Here is a 20,345-nt window from a genome sequence, read left to right as displayed (position 1 = left end):
TTATGATAAAGTCAAATATTTAGAATGTGCATATCTCTGTAAATGTGTCTGAAAGCCATATGCCAAGGTATCCAGAGAAACATTTGAGCTTTTCATACACACCGTTACCTTTTCCAAGTGCTGTCTTTTTTTGACCCATCACCAGTGGACATAGGTGGGGATGACACAGTCTGAGCCAGAGCCCACCATGAGTTTAGAAATCAATGGCCTTTTACATTTTTGATGCAGAATTCACTCAGGAAGGGAGGGCCCTGCTAGATATATCCCAGAGATGTGATACTGGAGAATGTCAGTCCTCCGGTATCTAGCAATCAATGTGGAAAAACTGAAAGCTTTTCCTCTAAAATCCAGTAAGAGGTAAGGAAGACCAGTCTTGTCAGTTGCAGTTGCATTCTACATAGTAGTGAAGTACTATCAAAAAAAATCAGGGAAGAAAAATAAATGAGAGATACCTAATTTGAAAATAAAGAAGTAAAATTCTTCACACTTGCAGACAAAATGATCTTACATACAGAAAAATCTCAAGGCTCCACAAAACCCCCCCAAAACAAAAAAAAAAGTCTTTTAGAAGTAATGAATGAATTCAATAGAGATGAAAAATGCTAAATCAACATACAAAAATCAGTTGTATTTCTGGACACCAAGAGCAACCTATCTAAAAGAGAAATTGAGAAAATAATCCCATTTATGGTAGCATCAAAAATAACAAGGTACTCTGGAACAAAATTAACCATGAAGGAGCTGTGGATTAAATATATGTCACCCAAGACCATGCATTAGAAACTTTAACCCCACCGTGACAGTGTTAGGAGGGTGGGAGATCCTATTATGATAATTGAAATCAGAGTCCCTAAAGAGGTGATTAGATTGTGAGAGCCATGCCCTAGTAAATGGATTAATACATTGACGGTTTAATGGTGGTCAGGGAAATGGTTCTGAGGCCTTTAAAAGAAGAGTGAATGAGGAAGGTAGTCTCTCTCTCTGCTGCATCATTCTGCCATGTGAGACCCTTGCATCAGTGTTCCCACCAACAACGCATTCACCAGATGTGTTCCCTACACTTTGGATTTCCCAGCCTCCAAAACTGTAAGCAATAAATATTGTTTCTTTATGAATTACCCAAATGTTTTTTCTGCATCAGTCAAAATGGTCATGCCATTTTTATCTTTCATTCTGTTAGTGTACCCTGTTGTATTGATTGATTTGCATATGTTAACTGAGCTTTGCATGCCAGGCATTAATCCCTTTTGGACATGAAGTGTAATTGTGTGATGTGTTCTTGAATTTGGTTTGGTAGTATTTTATTGAGAATTTTTGCATCTATTTTTGTCAGAGACCTTGGTTTTATTTTTTTAATGGTCTCTCTCTCTCTCTCTCTCCTTTTGATCTATTCAGGCCTTTTATTCCTTTTTCATTCAATTGGTAGATTGTAAGACTATACTTTCAGGGATCATTTCTATAGTTCATCAATTGGCAGATTGTATTTTCCTAGTACTTTATCCATTTACTCTAAGTTGTTGTATTTGTTAGCATATAAATGTTCATAATATTTTCATATGCTTCTTTTTATTTCTGAAGCATTCATTGCAATGTTTCCACTTTCATTTCTGATTTTATTTGTTTGAGTATTCTCTCTGATTTTCACAGTCTCCTAATTTAGTTTATTCATTCAGATAATCAATTCACGTTTTGTAGGTTTTTTTGTTGTTCTTGTATTCTCTTATTTCTGTTCTGATTTTTATTTCCATTCCTTCCAATTTGAGTTCAGTTTTTTTCCTTTTTCTAGTTCCTTGAGGGAAAATATTAGGTTATATATTGATATTGTTTTTGGTTTTTTGTTTGTTTGTTTGTTTTTAATATTTTGTTTTTTGATGTAGGAGTTTATTGGTATTAACTTCTCTTTTGGACCTGCTTTTCTGAATAACATATATTTTTTATGCTGTGTTTCCATGTTCATTAGTGTGAAGATATTTATTTTTCCTTATTATTTCTTCTTTGACCCAATGGATTTTCAATAGTTGTTTTTTTATTTCTACATATTTGTGAATTTTGTGTTTTCCTCCTGTTACTGTACTGACTTTTAGTTTCATCAAATTGTATACAGCAAAGATGCCTGAAATGAATTGAGTCTTTTTATTTGATAAGGGTTTGTTGTTGTTGTTGTTGTTTGTAGTAAAAAGTATGTTATATCCTGAAGAACACTCTGTGTACATTTGAGATTAATGCATATTTTGTGCGTTTTGGACAAAATGGTCTATATGTCTGTTATGTTCATTTGGTCTAAAGTGTTGTTCAAATTTAGTATTTCTTTATTAATATTATCTTTGGTTGATTTACCTTTACTCAAAATTGGAGTACTGAAGTCCCCTGCTATAATTGTATTACTGTAAATTTCTTCCACTAGTTTCATTAATATTTGGTTTATATATTTAGGTGCTCTAATGTTCACTGCATATATATTTACAATTTTTATAGCCTCTTGATGAATTGACCCCTTAGTAATTATATAAGACAACCTTAAGTGCTCAAATATCTGAATCATGGGTATTCCAGAAGGGGAGGAAAAAGGAAATGGCATTGAAAGCATATTCAATAAATAATCACAGAAAACTTCCAGGAAAGACAAAAATCTTCAGACTCAGGAGGCTCAAAGATCCCCAAACATATTCAACCCAGAAAGGTCCTCTCCAAGACATGTTATAGTCAAAGTGACAAAACTCAAAGACAAAGGGAGAATCTTAAAAGCTGCAAGAGAGAAGCAGCAAGTCACCTACAAGGGATTCCCAATCAGACTAACATCAGACTTTTATCAGAAACCCTAAAAGCTAGAAAAGAATGGGATAATATATTCAAAATACTAAAAGACAAAAATCGCCAGACAAGAATACTTTACCCAGGGAGGCTATCCTTCTGAAATGAAGGATAAATAGTATATTTCTCAGACAAACCTACCAAATGACGAGCTTCATAAGAAATTCTCAACATAATTGGGTTTGCTACCTGAAAAACAACCACCATTGCCATAAATACTCACACAATAACAAAGCCCACTAGTAAAAAAAAAAAAATATGCTAACAATAAAGAGAAAAAAAGTTTATCTACCACTCCAAGAAACCAACAAATACAGAAGACAGACAATTAATCAGAAAGAAAGGAACAAAAGATACTTAAGACATCCGAACAAACATCAATAAAATGCTAGGAGTAAATCAACACCTTTCAATAATAACTCAATGTAAAAGGATTAAATTTCCCACTCAAAAGACACAGACTGACTGACTGGATTAAAAGGGTGGACCCAACTATATGCTTCCTTCAAGAGACTCACCTCACCTGTAAAGATACACATAAACTAAGAGTGAAAGGATAGATAAAGATATACCATGAAAATAGAAACAAAAAATGAGCTGGAATAGCTATTCTTATATGAGATAAAATAGACTTTAAACCAAAAACCATAAAGAGAGATTAAAAAGGCCACTATATAATGATAAAAGGACTTATCCATCAAGAAGACATAAATATATATGCACCCAACATAATACATATACAGAAATATATATGCATCCAGCATTGGAACAGCCAGATTTATAAAGGAAATACTATTAGACCTAAATAATGATTTAGACACTAATACCATAATAGCAGGAAACCTGAACACTCCACTCTCAATATTGGACAGATCACCTAGGCAAAAAATCAACAGAGAAACACAAGATCTAAACAACCCTTTAGACCAATTGGACTTGGCAGATATCTATGGAAGAACATTCCATCCAACAACCTCAGAATATTTATTCTTCTCATCAGCACATGGAACATTCTCCAGGATAGATCACATGTTAGGTCACAAAACATGTCTCCAAAAATTCAAAAAAATTGGAATCATTCCACATATTTTTTCAGATCACAATTGGTTAAAATTAGATATCAAAAAAAATGAAACTCTGGATACAATAAAAGCACATGGAAATTAAACAACATCCTACTTAATGACATATGGGTCCAAGAAGAAATTAAACAGGAAATCAAAAAATTTATTGAAACTTATGAAAATAATGATACATCATACCAAAACCTGTGGGATACTGCAAAAGCAGTAATAAGGGGGATATTCATCACATTAAATGCTTACTTCAGAAGAATGGAAAGATGGCTAGTAAACAACCTAACACTTCACCTTAAAGAACTAAAAAAAACAAGAACAATCCAAACACTAAGTTAGCAGAAAGAAATAATTCAGATCAGAGCAGAACATTGTGAAATAGAAACCTAAAAAATGATACAAAAGATCAATGAATCAAAAAGTTGGTTTTCTGAAAAGATAAATGAAATTGACAAACCATTAGCAAGGTTAACCAAAACAGAAAAGAGAAGACCAAAATAACAAAAATTATAAAGGAAAAAGGTAATATTACAACTGATAACTCAGAAATACAAGAAATCATTAGCGACTACTACAAACAACTATATGCCAACAAATTTGAAAATCTGGTGCAAATGGATAGATTTCTGGATGCATACAAACTACCAAAACTGAGCCAAGAAGATATGGAAAATCTGAACAGACCAATAACAGTAAAAGAAATTGAAGTTGTTATCAGAAGGCTCCCAACAAAGAAAAACCCAGGACCGGATGGGTTCACTGCAGAATTCTACCAAACCTTCAAAGAGGAATTCATACCAATTCTCTACAAACTGTTCCAAGAGATTGAAACAGAGCCAATTCTCCCAAACTCATACTATGAGGCAAACATCACCCTGATGGCAAAACCAGATAAAGATACAAAAAAAAAAAAGAAAGAAAATTACAGGCCAATATCCTTGATGAATACAGATGCAAAAATCCTCAATAAAATACTAGTTAACAGAACATAGAAACGTATACACAAATAACACACCATGATCGAGTGGGATTCATCCCAGGGATACAAGGTTGTTTCAACATATGCAAATCAATAAATGTGATACACCATATCAATAAAATCAGAGACACCATATGATCATCTCTATAGATGCTTAAAAAGCATTTGACAAAATTCAACATTCATTCACGATAAAGACTCTCTACAAGTTAGGTATAGATAGGAAGTATGTCAACATAATTAAAGCCATATATGATAATCCCACTGCCAATATCATTATGAATATGAACTTAAGAACAGGAACTAGACAAGGATGCCCACTCTCACCTCTTCTATTCAATGTAGTATTGGAAGTACTAGCCACAGCAATTAGAGAAGAGAAGGAAATAAAGGGCATCCAGATTGGAAAAGATGAAGTCAAATTGTCTCTGTTTGCAGATGACATGATCCTATATATCGAACAGCCTAAAGCCTCTACAAAGGAACTCTTAGAGCTGATTAATGATTTCAGCAAAGTTGCATGATACAAAATCAACACACAAAAATCAGGAGCATTTCTATACTCCAACAGTGAACATGCAGAAAAAGAAATCAAGAAGGCTAGCCCATTTACAATAGCCACCAAAAACATAAAATACTTAGGAATAAAGTTAACCAAGGATGTGAAAAATGTCTGCAATAACTAATACAAACCACTGTTGAGAGAAATTAAGTAAGACACAAGAAGATGGAAAGATATCCCATGCTCTTGAATCGGAAGAATTAACACTGTGAAAATGTCCATACTACCCAAAGTGATCTACAGATTCAATGCAATCCCCATCAAAATTCCAATGACATTTTTTTCAGATATGGAAAAAACTATCCTAACATTTATATGGTATAAAAAAAGACCATGAATAGTCAAAGCAATCCTGAGCAAATAAAATAAAGCTGGAAGTATAACACTACCTGACTTTAAACTATACTACAAAACTATAATAACCAAAACAGCATGGTACTGGCATGACAACAGACACATGTATCAATGGAATAGAAGAGGACCTGACTAGGCATTTTTCAAAGGAAGATATATGAATGGCCAACAGACACATGAAAAAATGTTGCACATCACTCAGCATTCGAGAAAGGCAAATCAAAACCACTTTGAGATACCATCTCATTTCAGTGAGGATGGCTAATATCCAAACAGCTAAGAATGATAAATGCTGGTGAAAATGCAGAATAAAAGAAACCATCCTTGGGCCAACCCCATGGCTCACTCGGGAGAGTGTGGCGCTGGGAGCGCCAAGGTCGCGGGTTTGGATCCTATATAGGGATGGCTGGTGTGCTCACTGGCTGAGCACGGTGCAGATGACACCAAGCCAAGGGTTGCGATCCCCTTACCAGTCACAAAAAAAAAAAAAAAAAAAGAAAAGAAAAGAAACCCTCCTACACTGTTGGAATGCAAAATGGGACCCCCTTTATGGAAAATGATGTGGAGCTTCCTTAAACAATTACAGATAGATCTACCATATGACCCAGTCATTCCACTGCTGGGAATATAACCAGAGAAATGGAAGTCATCATTTCAAAGGGATACCTGTACTCCCATATTTATTGCAGCACTATTTATAATAGCCAAGAGTTGGAAGAAGCTTAAGTGACTGTCATCAGATGAGTGGATAAGGAAAATGTGGTACATCAACACAATGGAATACTGCTCTGGTATAAAAAAAAATGAAATACTACATCCACAGCAACTTTATACATCCACAGAAAATTATATTAAGTGAAATAAATCAGGCAGATAAAGAGAAATACCACATGGTCTCACTTATTTTTTAAAGCTAATAAAAATAAATAGAGAAATATACAAACAAATATATGGGTGGCAGGGGAAGAAGACAGAACAATCACAACAATTCCTTGAACTTGTTAAGACAATTGAACATATATGATGTTGATGAAGGCTGTTAGTTCATTATTTGAATATATAAATGTAACTGATTTTTGGACATTTATTCTGTATCCTGCAATGTTACTGAAGTTATTAACCAGCTCTAGAAGTTTTTTGGTAAAGTCTTTAGGCTTTTCTATATATAGTATCATGTCATCAGCAAATAGGGAAAGTTTGACTTCATCTTTTCCAGTCTGGATTTCCTTTGTTTCTTTCTCTTGCCTGATTGCTCTGGCTAGTACCTCCAGTCCTATGTTAAATAGAAATGGTGAGAGTGGGCATCCTTGTCTTGTTCCTGTTCTTAAGGGAAAGACCCTCAGTTTTTCCCCAATTCAGAATGATACTGGAAGTGGGCTTGTCATAAGTGGCTTTTATTGAGTTGAGACATTTTCCTTCTATACCTAATTTATTGAGAGTCTTTATCATGAAGGGATGTTGAATTTTGTCAAATGATTTTTCAGCATCTATTGAGGTAATCATATGGTCTTTGTCCTTGAGTTTGTTGACATTATCACATTTATTGAATTTTGTATGTTGAAACCTCCTTGCATCCCTGTAATGAATCCCACTTGATCATAGGGTATAATTTTTTTAGTACGTTGCTGTATTCTGATTGCTAATATTTTGTTGAGGATTTTTGCATCTAGGTTCATTAAGGATATTGACCTGTAATTTTCTTTTTTTGTTGTGCCTTTATCTGGTTTTGGTATCAGAGTTATGTTGGCGTCATAGAATGGGTTTGGGAGAGTAGCTTCTGTTTCAATTGTTTGGAGTAGTTTGAGAAGAATTGATTTTAACTCCTCTTAAAAGTTTGATAGAATTCTAGTATAAAGCCATCCAAAATTGGAAGAATGCTAATTACCACTTCAGTCTCCTTGCTTGTTATTGGTTTGTTCAGGTTTTCTATCTCTTCTTGGTTCAGTCTTGGTAGTTTGCATGTGTCTAGAAATGTATCCATATCTTACAGATTTTCCTATTTGTTGTCATACAGTTGTTTATAATAGTCTGTAATGATTCTTTGTATTTCTGTGGTATCGGTTGTAATGTCTTCCTTTCACTTCTGATTTTTGTTATGTGGATCTTCTGTTTTTTATTACATTTCTTCCTATTACCTGTTTTGGAAGTGGGTTTAGTATTTAGAGGTGTTGAATTTTGTCAAGTACTTCTAAATCACCTGAAGATTAGGCAACATTATTTCTATTTATGTTGATGTGGAATATTACATTCATTTTCATATGTTGCAATATTCTTGTGTTTCTTAGATAAATCATATTTAGTTATGGTATACCAGTTCTTAAATATATTAAGGAATTCATTTAGCTAGCAATATTTTAAGCATTTTTCATTATTCATAGAGGAAATTGGCCTATAACCATTTTTTGTTGTGTTGTTACTGTATGACTTTGGTATCAGTGTAATTTTGGTCCCATAGGATAAGTTTAGAAATGTTTTCTCTGCTGTTATGTTTTGTAGGAGTTTTGGAATGTTTGGTAAATATATTCCAAAATATTTACCAGTAAAACCCTCTGCTTCTGGACTTTTCTTTGTTAGGATTTCGATTTCTATTATTACTCCTTCTTCTTACCTGCTAGAGATCTGTTCAAATTTTCTTATTTTTTTAAAATCAGTTTTGATTATCTGTGTGTTTCTAGAAATTTGTCCATTTTAACTTGGTGAAGTCCAAAAGAAAAAAAACATTTACAGTAGAGTATGTTGAAGTGGAAGTTAGTTAAGGAATTGAAAATTTTTATGAGGAAGAGAGGGAAAGACTGTGTTAAATATCACAAAAAGAATAAATTTAGAGGGGTCTCTTTGGGGGCTTAACAATGTTTAAATGTTGGGTAGTGGTAATGGTTTCTCAGTGTTTTATATTTAGAAAAATAATAATTGAGTTATAGAGTTCAATGCATAAATTTTAGAGGTCTAAAAACCACTTGTATAAAGCTGGTTGTCATTTTTTTAAATAAGCATCTACATACCCTATATTTATACTCTGAGATATTCACCCAGGGGTAATAATACATGTTAAGAAAATGGATTTTTTTTTTTCCTTTTTTGTCTTTTTTCCTGACCGGTAACGGGATCGCAACCCTCGGTGTCATGCCCATACCGGGGACCGGCAATGGGATCGCAACCCTCAGTGTTGCGCCCGCACCACGCTCAGCCAGTGAGCAGGAACTGGTCTCCACATGGGATCCAAACCCTCGGTGGGAGCGCCACCGTGCTCCCAAGTGGCGCACTCTCCAGTGCACCACTGGGCCGGCCCAAAAAATGGATATGTTTACTAATGTTTGTACTATATCTTTTCCTGATTCCCCATATTTGAAATGCCCCAAACATCCATTAATACAAAATGAATATTTTGTGATTATAGCCATACAACAGTAAATTACTCAGCCATTAAAAGAGAGTAAACTCCTTATCCACACAAACACGTGGATGAATAGATAAAACATTCTTATGAGCAAAATGATAGACTTTGAAGTATACATTTGGTTTATCTCATTTTTATAAAGTTCATGAATTGGCCAAGCTGATGAATGTTAATAGCAATCAAAACAGAGTCTGCACATGGTGATGTGCTTAGAAATTAATTGAAATTTTATAAGGAGGTATTTTTATTATTATTGAAATGATTCATATATTGATAGGGTTGTTGGGTCCTGTAGGAGATAAAATTTTTTTTTTTTTTTTTTTTTTTTGTCTTTTGTCTTTTGTCTTTTTCCGTGTCCAGCAACGGATCGCAACCCTCAGTGTTGCCCCCGTACCGGACCAGGGACCGGCAACGGGATTGCAAACCTCAGCGTTGCTCCCGCGCCTCGCTCAGCCAGTGAGCGGGAGCCGGTCCGTATGTGGGATCCGAACCCTCGGGCGGGAGCGCCACCGCGCTTCCCAAGCTGCGCACTACCCAGTGCGCCACCGGGCCGGCCCAAAAATTTTTTAAAAATTTATAAAGCATACATTTATGATTGCAGATTTCACTACATCTCAATTCAAAATTGATATAAGAAAATAAAAAAAGAAAAAGAAGTAGAACCATTACACAATAAAGGAGACATGCTTAGTTTATAAATTAATCGATCCCCACTACACCCATACAACAGACCAATCTTAACTGTTTGTTGCTGGATGGGTTCCAAATAAAATGTTGGGATGTTCCCAGGGTTTTTTTGTGGTTACTGGATCTACAGTTACTGGGCAGAGCCCTGTGGTGGCTGTAGTACCCATATGAATGTAGCCCATGTCTTTTCTCAAATGTCTCCATCCTCCACTCCTGCGTGCTGTGTAGTCCCTTGAATGTCCCCTGCACATAGCCTGTGCATGTAGCCCATGTGTGCCAGGCCTAGTGTGTCACCACCCACTGTGTGACAGTGTGGCTATCTTTTCTCACACTGGAGCACATCTTGGTTACTTCCAGATTTTAACAACTGTGAATTCAGCTGCCCTATATATTTTCTTCTTGATTTTATGTGTACATATGTTTTCACAACATTTGTGTAAATGTATAAAGGAAAGTTTGCTAGTTCTTTATGTATTACTAAGCCATGTTAACACTTGACTTAGTTTCGTAAGTACCTGCCAAGATGTTTTCTAACATGGCTGTACCATAATACATTGCCACTAGCAATGAATGAGGTTTCCTGTTTACCCACATCCTCACCAGCAATTAATATTGTCATTTTGTTGAATTGTAGCCATTCTAATTAATGTGAAGGGTATCTTGTTGCTGTTTTAATTTGCTTTTTCCTATTACACAATGAATTTTTTCCCCAAGAATCTTTAATATTGTATTAGTCCATTTGTCTTGTTTGTAACAGAATATCTGAAACTAGGTAATTTATAAGGAAACAGAACTTATTTCCTCCAGTTTCAGAGATTGGAAAGCCTGAAGTCTAGGGAACACACCTGATGAGGTTCGTGTTGTTGGTGTCTCTACACATCGCCCAGGGTATCACATGGCAAAAATGGCTAAGAAACAACAGTTCCTCTCCTTTTAATCTATCAGAACACTGCCCAATGCTCCATGAATGAATCAATATGTTCAGAGCAACACAGTCCTCACAATCTAATTACACCATCTTCAGGCCCCACCTTCCAATTACCATAATAGGATATCCCACCCTCTTAACACTGTCACAGTAGGGGCTAAGTTGCTAATGCATGAATCTTTGGGAGACACATTCAACCCACATTAAATGTTAATCATCTTTTTGTATGCTTATTTCAAATTCTACATTGACTTTGATGAGGTGTCTGTTCATATATTTTCTTATATTTTAAATTGGGCAGTTTGTTTTCTTATTGTTTTACTACTCTGCATAGTTTTCTTTCAATTTATTCTCTAGATATGTATTTTACCAAATATTTTCTCATAATCTGGGACTTCTGTTTTCATTCTTTGAACAGTGTCTTTTACAGAGTGAATGTTTTTAATTTAATAAAGTCTACATTATGAATTTTTTCTTCATGGATTGTGCTCCTGGTGTTGAATAAAAAATCTAATCAAACTGAAAGACATATGTTTTTTACTGTAATGTTTATAGTTTTGCAGTTTATATTTGTCTATGAAATATTTTGAATGAATTTAAGTATGAGGGGTAATGTTAGTATCTTTGTTTATTTCTACATGATCATCCATTTATATCATCAACATTTGTTGAAAAGACCATCTTTACTTCATTGACTGTGTTTGCTCCTTTGAGTAAGAACAGCTGACTGTACTGAATGTGCCCATGTGTGGACTCTATTCCCTTCTATTTAACTATTTGTTGATTCTCCAATATCATGCTCCTTGGCTTATTGAAGTTTTATAATAAAAAACTAAAATTAGGAAGTTTGAATTCTTCAGTGTTGTTTCTTGGTATTGTGTAGACTACACCAGGTTTTTTTTATAGAGGGTTAGAAATCTTGATTCTCATTTGATTTTTAGAATATGGTTTTTAGGTAAATGCATATATGAGAAAAAAGTCCTTGGTTAGGAGACAACAGTCTACAGATAGCATGGCAACAGCCCATTTAATCAATTCTAATTAAATATTGTTGATTCTCATTTGATTTTTAGAATAGGGTTTTTAGGTAAATGCATGTATGGGTCAAAAGTCCTTGGTTAGCAGACAGCAGTCTACAGATAGTGTGGCAACAGCCCATCTAACCAACACTAATCACTGCTTAGGTATGGGATTGTATACTCTAATGATTTTAGAGCTAACAGGTGGTTGTCATACAGGTCCTTTTAAGAGATTGTAAGAGTTGCTGAAGGGCAAGATGTGAAAAAATGTTTTCTTAGGGCAAACTGTCTGTTGGTGAAAACTTTAGAAACAATTATGCTTAGATTTTAGCATAAGAATGTAACTTTTGTTTAAATCATTTGAGGAGAGGTAATATTTTAGATAACAATCACAGTTTGACCAACTTAGCTTTTCACAAAACATACTTTGGAATGTCACGTTGTTAATTTTACTGATGTTACTAGTTTCCATTGTTTAAGCAATACTTAGCCATAGATAACTTATGTCACACTGTCCATGTCTTTGTGTCCTTTTGTAATGATTGAATCAACTGATTTTTCTTGTAAAACTTCCTTGTCTTTACAATAAAATACAGAAGCTAACTTTGAATCAGGGCTGTACCCAGATTTCTCCTTCTAACAGAGGAGTTGCTGGGGTGCAGTCCCTTCAGGCTTCCCATCACATTCATGGTGCTTTGAGTAATCCTTTTTTTTTTTTTGTCTCCATTACACAGCGTGAAGTGTAACATTTTTAAAAAATGTTTTCCTGCTATCTATTAAATAGCTTGTTTAAACTTATTGATATCATGCTGAATATTTAGATCATGTTGAGAAGAATTGAAATCTTAATATTCTCTTTTGACTAAGAACAAGGAACACATCTACAGTGATTTAGATATATATATATTTCAACAGAATTTTGTAGTTTACATGGATGTGTACATTTTGTGTTCATTTTTACTATACAACTTTCTGGGGCTTTTTGTTTGCTTATCATAAATGCTATTGTTATAGGTGACTTTTGTATATTTATATTGTATTTGGTGGCTTCTAATATTTGTCAGGACTCATTGAGGTAAAGCATAATGGCTCCATTTCCAGTTGAACTTTCAAAGTCAGGGCATTGAATATCTGCACAACGAATGTCAGTGCTTCAGTGAGATGGCCTGGAGTAGAGACATGGCCTCAGCTACATGGTGAGCTCTTTGAGTCCTCCTCTGCACCCTGGTGGTTGGCCGGAGGTGCCTGTACTGGCCATATTGCCCTGTGTGGCACACATGTGTGTGCGTTTTGTCTGCTGACATGGGTATAATGTCCAGAATGAGGACAAGAGATTTGCTTCCCTCAGGGCTCACTGAGGAGGGGCTGATGTGGCTTCCTGAGGACTGGGGCCAACTTCATGGGTAGGAAATAGGTTCTGTCCATGGTCCTGAAAGGTGAGGAAGGCGATTTGCCAAGGCTACTCCTGAATGTTTTCCTTAAATAGTCAACACAGAAGCTATCATTTTCTAGACTGCTCCTGACTGTTTCATTCTTTACTTTACCTATAATATGTTAGAAAGATTTATTTTACAAAAACATCCATGATTAGCTAGTTTAGTGGGTCAATATCATATCATGCAGTACTATTATTTACACAATCAGCATTGTTTTGGGGGTGAAACATTGGCATAGATTCAGGGAGGGTAACACATGGGGTGGTAAATTGAATATAGAAAATACCAACACCTTCAGTCGAATGAGTCGGAGACAGTGCCCAGGTGAGCCATGTGGAAGCCTGAGGCAAAATGAAGTAAAAGTGATAACTATATACATGCTTATAATAATGTTTTAATGTTTAATATTCCTACACCTTTAAATTAATTAAAAGATAAAAAAGTAAATTAAAATCACAAGATATTTTAATATCCCTGAGGCTCTCATACAACTTAACAGTAAAAAAACAAGTAACCCAATTAAAGTATGAACAAAGGAGCTGAATAGGCATTTCTCAAAGGAAGATGCATGAATGGCCAACAGACACATGAAAAAATGCTCAACATCACTAAGCATCAGGGAAATACAAATCAAAACCTCATGAGATATCACCAGTTAGACTGGCCATCATCAAAAAGACAGAGATAACAAACGCTGACAAAGATGCAGAGAAAGGGGAACACTCCTACACTGTTGGTGGCACTGTAAATTAGTGCCACCACCATGGAAAACAGTATGCAAGTTCATCACACAACTATAGAAAGAACTGCCACACAATTCACAAATCTCACTGCTTGGTGTATACCCAAAAGAATGCAAATCATTATGTTGAAGAGATACCTGCACCTGCATGTTTACCGCAGCTCTCTTGACAATAGTTAAGAGTTGGAATCAACCTAAACGTCCATTGATGGAAGACTGGGTAAAGAAAATGTGGTACTAGTATTACATTTTTCAAAGGCATCTTGTCAGTCTCTGTGTTGCTTAAAATGTTTGGTGTATAACCAATATTTTTAAATTGCTAAATGAGATTAATCTTAGACATCATTGGCTTCTTCCAGACTATTTAAGCTTAGTTCTATGCAACAATAAAAGCAACAGCAAAATGCAATAAAAGGAGCAATAGATGGGAAATAAGCAGACTAGATTGAAGAACCTGCTCTTTCCTGAAACAGTGCAACAAAGCGCTGAATTTGCTTAAGTCTTTGCTGCTGTGTCTGTAAAATGAGCAGCCCAATTTTCTCTGTTAACTTTAAATCTCTCTTGTCAGATGCATAACTGCCTGGAAAGTTTTAAAATTTACTGAAAAAGAAAATATCTCTGTGTTATTACTGTTTCCATAATGATCAATGTACAGATACCAAAGTGTAGCTTTGGAAGATTTTTGCCTTTGTATCTAAAGGTCCAGTGAATGTGCTCAGGTCAAACCAGTTCTTAATTTCATGGAATTCTTTGGAAAGAGAAACATCTTTCAGCTGCAGGAGAATAAATTATTTTAAGAAATTAAGTATATTCACCAATCTAAATTTGCAAAACAGGGGCCGGCCCAGTGGCGCACTCAGTAGAGTGCGGCGCTTGGGAGCACTCCCACCAAGGGTTCAGATCCCATATAGTGACTGGTCCACTCACTGGTTGAGAGTGGTGTGGGCACGACACCGAGGGTTGCGATCCCATTACCGGTCATGAAAAAAAAGACAAAAAGGAAAAAATAAATAAAAATTTAAAAAAAATAAATTTGCAAAACAGAAACTCAGTTGTATTCAAATTACTAAAAAGTATTCAAACTGATGCTTACTTTTAAATACATTTTTATATACATAGTCTTTTAAACTATAACAGTGATTAAACATTTATTGTGGCAGAATTCATTGTTTTTCACTGCACTGTGAATCACTACAAAATATAAGCACAGAATCAGTTGATATTTTTTACATGATTAAGTCGTACTGCACTCTAATGCTTTTACGTACAAGCAACTATTTTTAAAAGCTTTATGAAAGACAAAATAGCTTTGGGCCGGCCCGGTGGCGCACTGAATAGTGCGCCGCTTGGGAAGCGCGGCGGCGCTCCTGCCTGAGGGTTCGGATCCCACATGCGGACCGGTTCCCGCTCACTGGCTGAGTGAGGCGCGGGAGCGATGCCGAGGGTTGCGATCCCGTTGCCGGTCCCCGGTCCGGTACGGGGGTGACACTGAGGGTTGCGATCCGTTGCCGGACACGGAAAAAGACAAAAAAAAAGACAAAAAAAAAAAAAAAGACAAAATAGCTTAAATAATTAAATTCACTACAAATATAATCCAATCATATCTCAATTGGCATTTAAAAAGTAACAACCATGACAGAAATTCCACTCTTTTTTGTTAATTGAAACGTAGTTGATGGTACATATCTGTGGTGGAGTACAGAGTTGAATATCAGTACCCATGAGCAATATGTGATGCTCAAATCAGGATAATTAGTATATTCAATGTTATACAATGTATATACAAATATATACATTTTTCATGGTGCTTTATCAATTCCTTCCTTACCCCCTTACCCTCCCCCTTTCCCATCTCTGCTAATCTCAGTTCTGTCCTCTCCTTTTGAAAGTTCAAAGTACTATTGTGATCATTGTATTTTTCTTTTTTATTTTTATTTATTTATTTATTTTTAGCTTCCACTATGAGTGAGGACATGCGGTGTTTCTCTTTCTGTGCTGGCTTATTTCATTTAACATGATTTTCTCTAAATTCATCCATGTTGCTGTGAATGTTAAGATTTTGTTCCTTTTGGGATGAAACCATGGCTCACTCGGGAGGGTGCGGCACTGGGAGTGCAGCGGTGCTCCCGCCACAGGTTTGGATCCTATATAGGGATGGCCAGTGTGCTCACTGGCTGAGTGCGGTGCAGATGACACCAAGCCAAGGGTTGCGATCCCCTTACCGGTCACACACACACACACACACACACACACACAAAAGATTTTGTTCCTTCTTATCACAAAGTAGCATTCCATCGTGCAGGTATGCCACATTCTTCTTATCCAGTCATACAACAATGGACATTTAGGTTCCAGCTCTTGGCTATCATAAATAAAGCTGCAATAAACATGGGAGCACAGGTATCCCTTCGACATGACGATTTCTACTCCTTTAGGTATATACTGAGCAGTGGAATTGCTGGAACACAAAGCAGTTCTATCTGTTGTTGTTTGAGGAACCTCTATACTGTTTTCCATAATGGCTGCACTAATTTACAATCCCACCAACAGAAAGGTTTCCCTTTCTCTGCATCCTCATCAGCATTTGTTATTCTCTGTCTTTTTTATATTTGCCACTCTAACTGGCGTGAGATGATGTGTCAATGTGGTTTTGATTTGCATTTCCCTGGTGCTGAGTGATGTTGAGCAGTTTTCATGTGTCTGTTGGCCATTCGTACATCCTCCTTTGAGAAATGCCTATTCTGCTCCTTTGCCCAATTTTTGAGGGTTTTTTTTTTAACTGTTAAGTTGTTTGATTCTGGATATTAATTCTTTGTCAGGTGCATAGTTTGCAAATATTTTCTCCCACTCTGTAGGTTGTATTTTTACTCCCTTCATTGTTTCTTTTGCTGTGCAGAAGGTTTTTAGTGCAATATAATTCCATTTGTCTATTTTTCCTTATGTTGGCTGTGCTTTGGGGTCATATTCATAAAGTCTTTGCCCAGTTCTACTTCCTGAAGTGTTTCCACTATGTTTTATTTTAGGAGTTTTGTAGTTCGAGGTCTTATATTTAAGTCTTTAATCTATTTTGAGTTGATTTTGGTATATGGAGAGAGGAACAGGTCTAGTTTCATTCTTCTACATATGGATGTCCCATTTTTCCAGCACCATTTATTGAAGAGGCGGTCCTTTCCCCAGTGCCTTTGTTAAAGATCAGTTGGCTGTAAATATGTAGGTGAATTTCTGGGTTTTCTATTCTGTTCCATTCATCTGAGAGTCTGCTTTTGTGCCAGTACCATACTGTTTTGGTTACTGCAGCTTTGTAGTATACTTTGAAGTTGGGTAGTATAACACCTCCAGCTTTAGTTTTTCACTCAGGATTGCTTTGGCTATTTGGGGTCTTTCGTTGATCCATATGAAAGTTAGATTGTTTTTCTATTTCTGTGAAAAATGACATAGGTATTTGGATGGGAATTGTATTGAATCTGTAGATGGTTTTGGATTGTATAGACATTTTCACAATGTCAATCCATCTAATTCAAGAGCATGGAATGTCTTTCCATCTTTTTGTGTCCTCTTTAATTTCTTTCAGTAGTGATTTGTAGTTCTTGTAGAGATCTCTCACCACTTAGTTAAATTTATTCCTACATTTTTTGTGGTGTTTGTGTGGGGGCAGTGTGGGTGTGTGTGACTACTGTAAATGGGCTAGCTTTCTTGATTTCTTTTTGCACTAGTTCATTGTTAGATTATAAAAACTACTGTCTCTCTTAAAGTGAGCTCCATATACATTTTTTTGCATCATCATTACTAAATTTGGATAAATGTGTGTTATGCAGATTCTAGTACATTTTTCTACTGCTCCATCTGCTTATATATGCCTACATCTCCTGTGCCAAGTTGTAACCTCAAAAAAGTAACATGAACTAATTAAGCAGGTGGCTCAAGCATGCTGCATGGGAAGGTTACTATGACTTTGTAATTATTGTTTCTACTTCATTATTTTAAAAAATAGTAATCATCGTTGCTAAAATGCCAAAGCACAGAAGTACTGTAGGTTATATATTACAAAGAAGAAGGGACCAGGTTATTCACTGCAGGTTTGCACACTGCTCAGACTGTACCGATTTTTTTTTTTCAAAAGATGACTGGTAAGGGGATCTTAACACTTGACTTGGTGTTGTCAGCACCACGCTCATCCAGTGAGCTAACTGGCCATCCCTATATGGGATCTGAATCTGTCGCCTTGGTGTTATCAGCACCACACTCTCCCAAGTAAGCCACGGGCCGGCCCCAGACTGTAAAGATTTTGACAACATTTTTCTGAGAGGTCTGTCTTAGTCTGTTATTTGTTGTTTATAACAGAACACCTAAAATTGGGTAATTTACAAAGAAAATAAATTTATTTCTTACAATTCTGGGGGCTGGGAAATCCAAGATTGAGGGGACGCATCTGTTGAGGGCCTTCTTGCTGGTGGGGCTCCTCTACAGAGTCCACGGTGTTGGGGCAGGGCAACATACGGTGTTGGGGCAGGGCAACATACGGTGAGGGGGCTGAGCATATCAGCTCAGGTACTTTATTCTCCCTTTATAAAGCCACTAATCCCTCACCCTTACAACCTCATCTAATCTTAATTTCTTCCCAAAACTTCCACTGCTCAAATACTTTAGTCAAGTTTTCCACACTCTTAATAATGTTACAGTGAGGGTTAAGTTTCAACCTGAGTTTCAGAGAAAAACATTTAAACCATAGCAAGGTCCTGTAGTCATTCACTTAATCTAGAAATGGATATCATATGCATAAAAGTTTAAGGAGATGTTTAAGCAGGCCATCAGTAAGCAAAAGGAGATCATGCCTCTCCAAACACAGTTCACCAAGTGATCCAGAAGCCCTTAGCTTTTTCTCCTCACAGCCTCTTAGCAGGTAGCTTTGGAGTCACTAACCAACAAGCAACCTTACTTTTTCTCCTGCTCCCAGTCAAAGATGAAACGTGTAGCTCTCCCCACCAGCCAGGCCATTGTCACCACTGTCACTGCTGCCACTTCAAAACCATGGCTGCTTCTGCAAAGAAAGGATGACTCGTCTCTTGGAGTCAAGTGGCTGCAAACTTCCCCTGCTTTCCTTGTACCTTCTTCTGCAAACTTGGAAGCCTTTCTGCAGAAGGGCCAAAAAGAACAATGACAAACATCAAAGGAAACATGTTCACGAATGACACCTCTGGAAGTTGAGACCTGCACATATGTCTGAAATGTGATTTTAATCCAGATAGAAACCATCACTTCTAGCAGAACCTCCCCTAGAAAAAAACATTGGAGGAAACACTTATCAATTGTGCTTTAAAACAAATGCTTAAAAACACTCAAGTAAAGCAGCGTGAAACACTTGGTAAAAAGTTCCCAGTTTAGAAAAAAGTTCAGTTTGTTACAGGGCACACTCAGCTTCTGGCTGAGGCTCCCCAAAATTTGACACCAAATTCACAGGTCTGGCTGCCTGCCCTCAGACAGAAAACAAAGTCAAATGTTGGTGAAAATGGAAGTCAGGTTTTATTCAGGAATACCGTGATCCGAGGACAGATGTTAGGCTCGCCCATCTCTCCGGTAAACCTGAAGTAGAATGTCCAGGCTAAAGCCATTTCAGAGACTCAGATTTGAAAGTAATAGTTAAACATACCCATTAAAACCATGTGTAACACTTCCTTAAAGAGTTCTCAGTTTAGGGCCAGCCCATGGCTCACTTGGGAGACTGTGGTGCTGACAACACCAAGGCCACGGGTTCAGATCCCTATATAACCCCACGCAGTTTTAGCTGGTAAAGCAAATGATTAGAGGTCTTGAGGTTAAACAGGGGTTTTTAAAAAAAGTTCCCAGTTTAGAACACACCTTAATTCACTGAAATAAAGCAGTCTAATGTGTTTCTCTCAAAAATCATGCTGGGATTTATCTTCATTCAACTTATATTTGAAAATACTTATTAGTTCTGCTTTGAATAAAATGTTAAGAAAAGTTCATGAAAACTACTGTAATTTTTGGTTTAGGAAACAATTGCATTAAATGAGATAAAGCAGTGTGCAATGTATCTTTTAGAATTCATGCTAGACTCATCTTTACGTTTATGAGAAATGTACTATTAATAAAGATTTGAAAAACGTGGTTTGAGATACTTATAAAAACCACTGTAAAACACTTGCTCACAAAGTTCCCAGTTCAAGAAAAAAAGTGTAATTCACTGGAATAAGGCAGTTCACAACGCATTTTTTGAAAATCATGCACAGATTACTATTTTCTATCTATATGTAAAAACCTTGGGCGCTCCCACTGAGGGTTCGGATCCCATGTGGAGACCGGTTTCCGCTCACTGGCTGAGCGCGGTGCGGGTGC

The 20,345-nt window shown here is 36.3% G+C and overlaps 1 pseudogene; it reads left to right on the top strand.

Annotated features, from left to right (window-relative positions):
- The first annotated feature begins 286 nt into the window (after nt 1-286).
- LOC103609575 overlaps nt 287-20,345 on the top strand; it is a 22,034-nt pseudogene continuing 1,975 nt past the window's right edge.

The sequence above is a fragment of the Galeopterus variegatus genome, unplaced genomic scaffold (assembly GCF_000696425.1).
Source record: "Galeopterus variegatus unplaced genomic scaffold, G_variegatus-3.0.2 Scaffold9799, whole genome shotgun sequence".
In the NCBI taxonomy this organism is placed as follows: Eukaryota; Metazoa; Chordata; class Mammalia; order Dermoptera; family Cynocephalidae; genus Galeopterus; species Galeopterus variegatus.
Note: the sequence above shows the minus strand (reverse complement) of the source record. Positions and strands in the feature narration are given on the sequence as shown.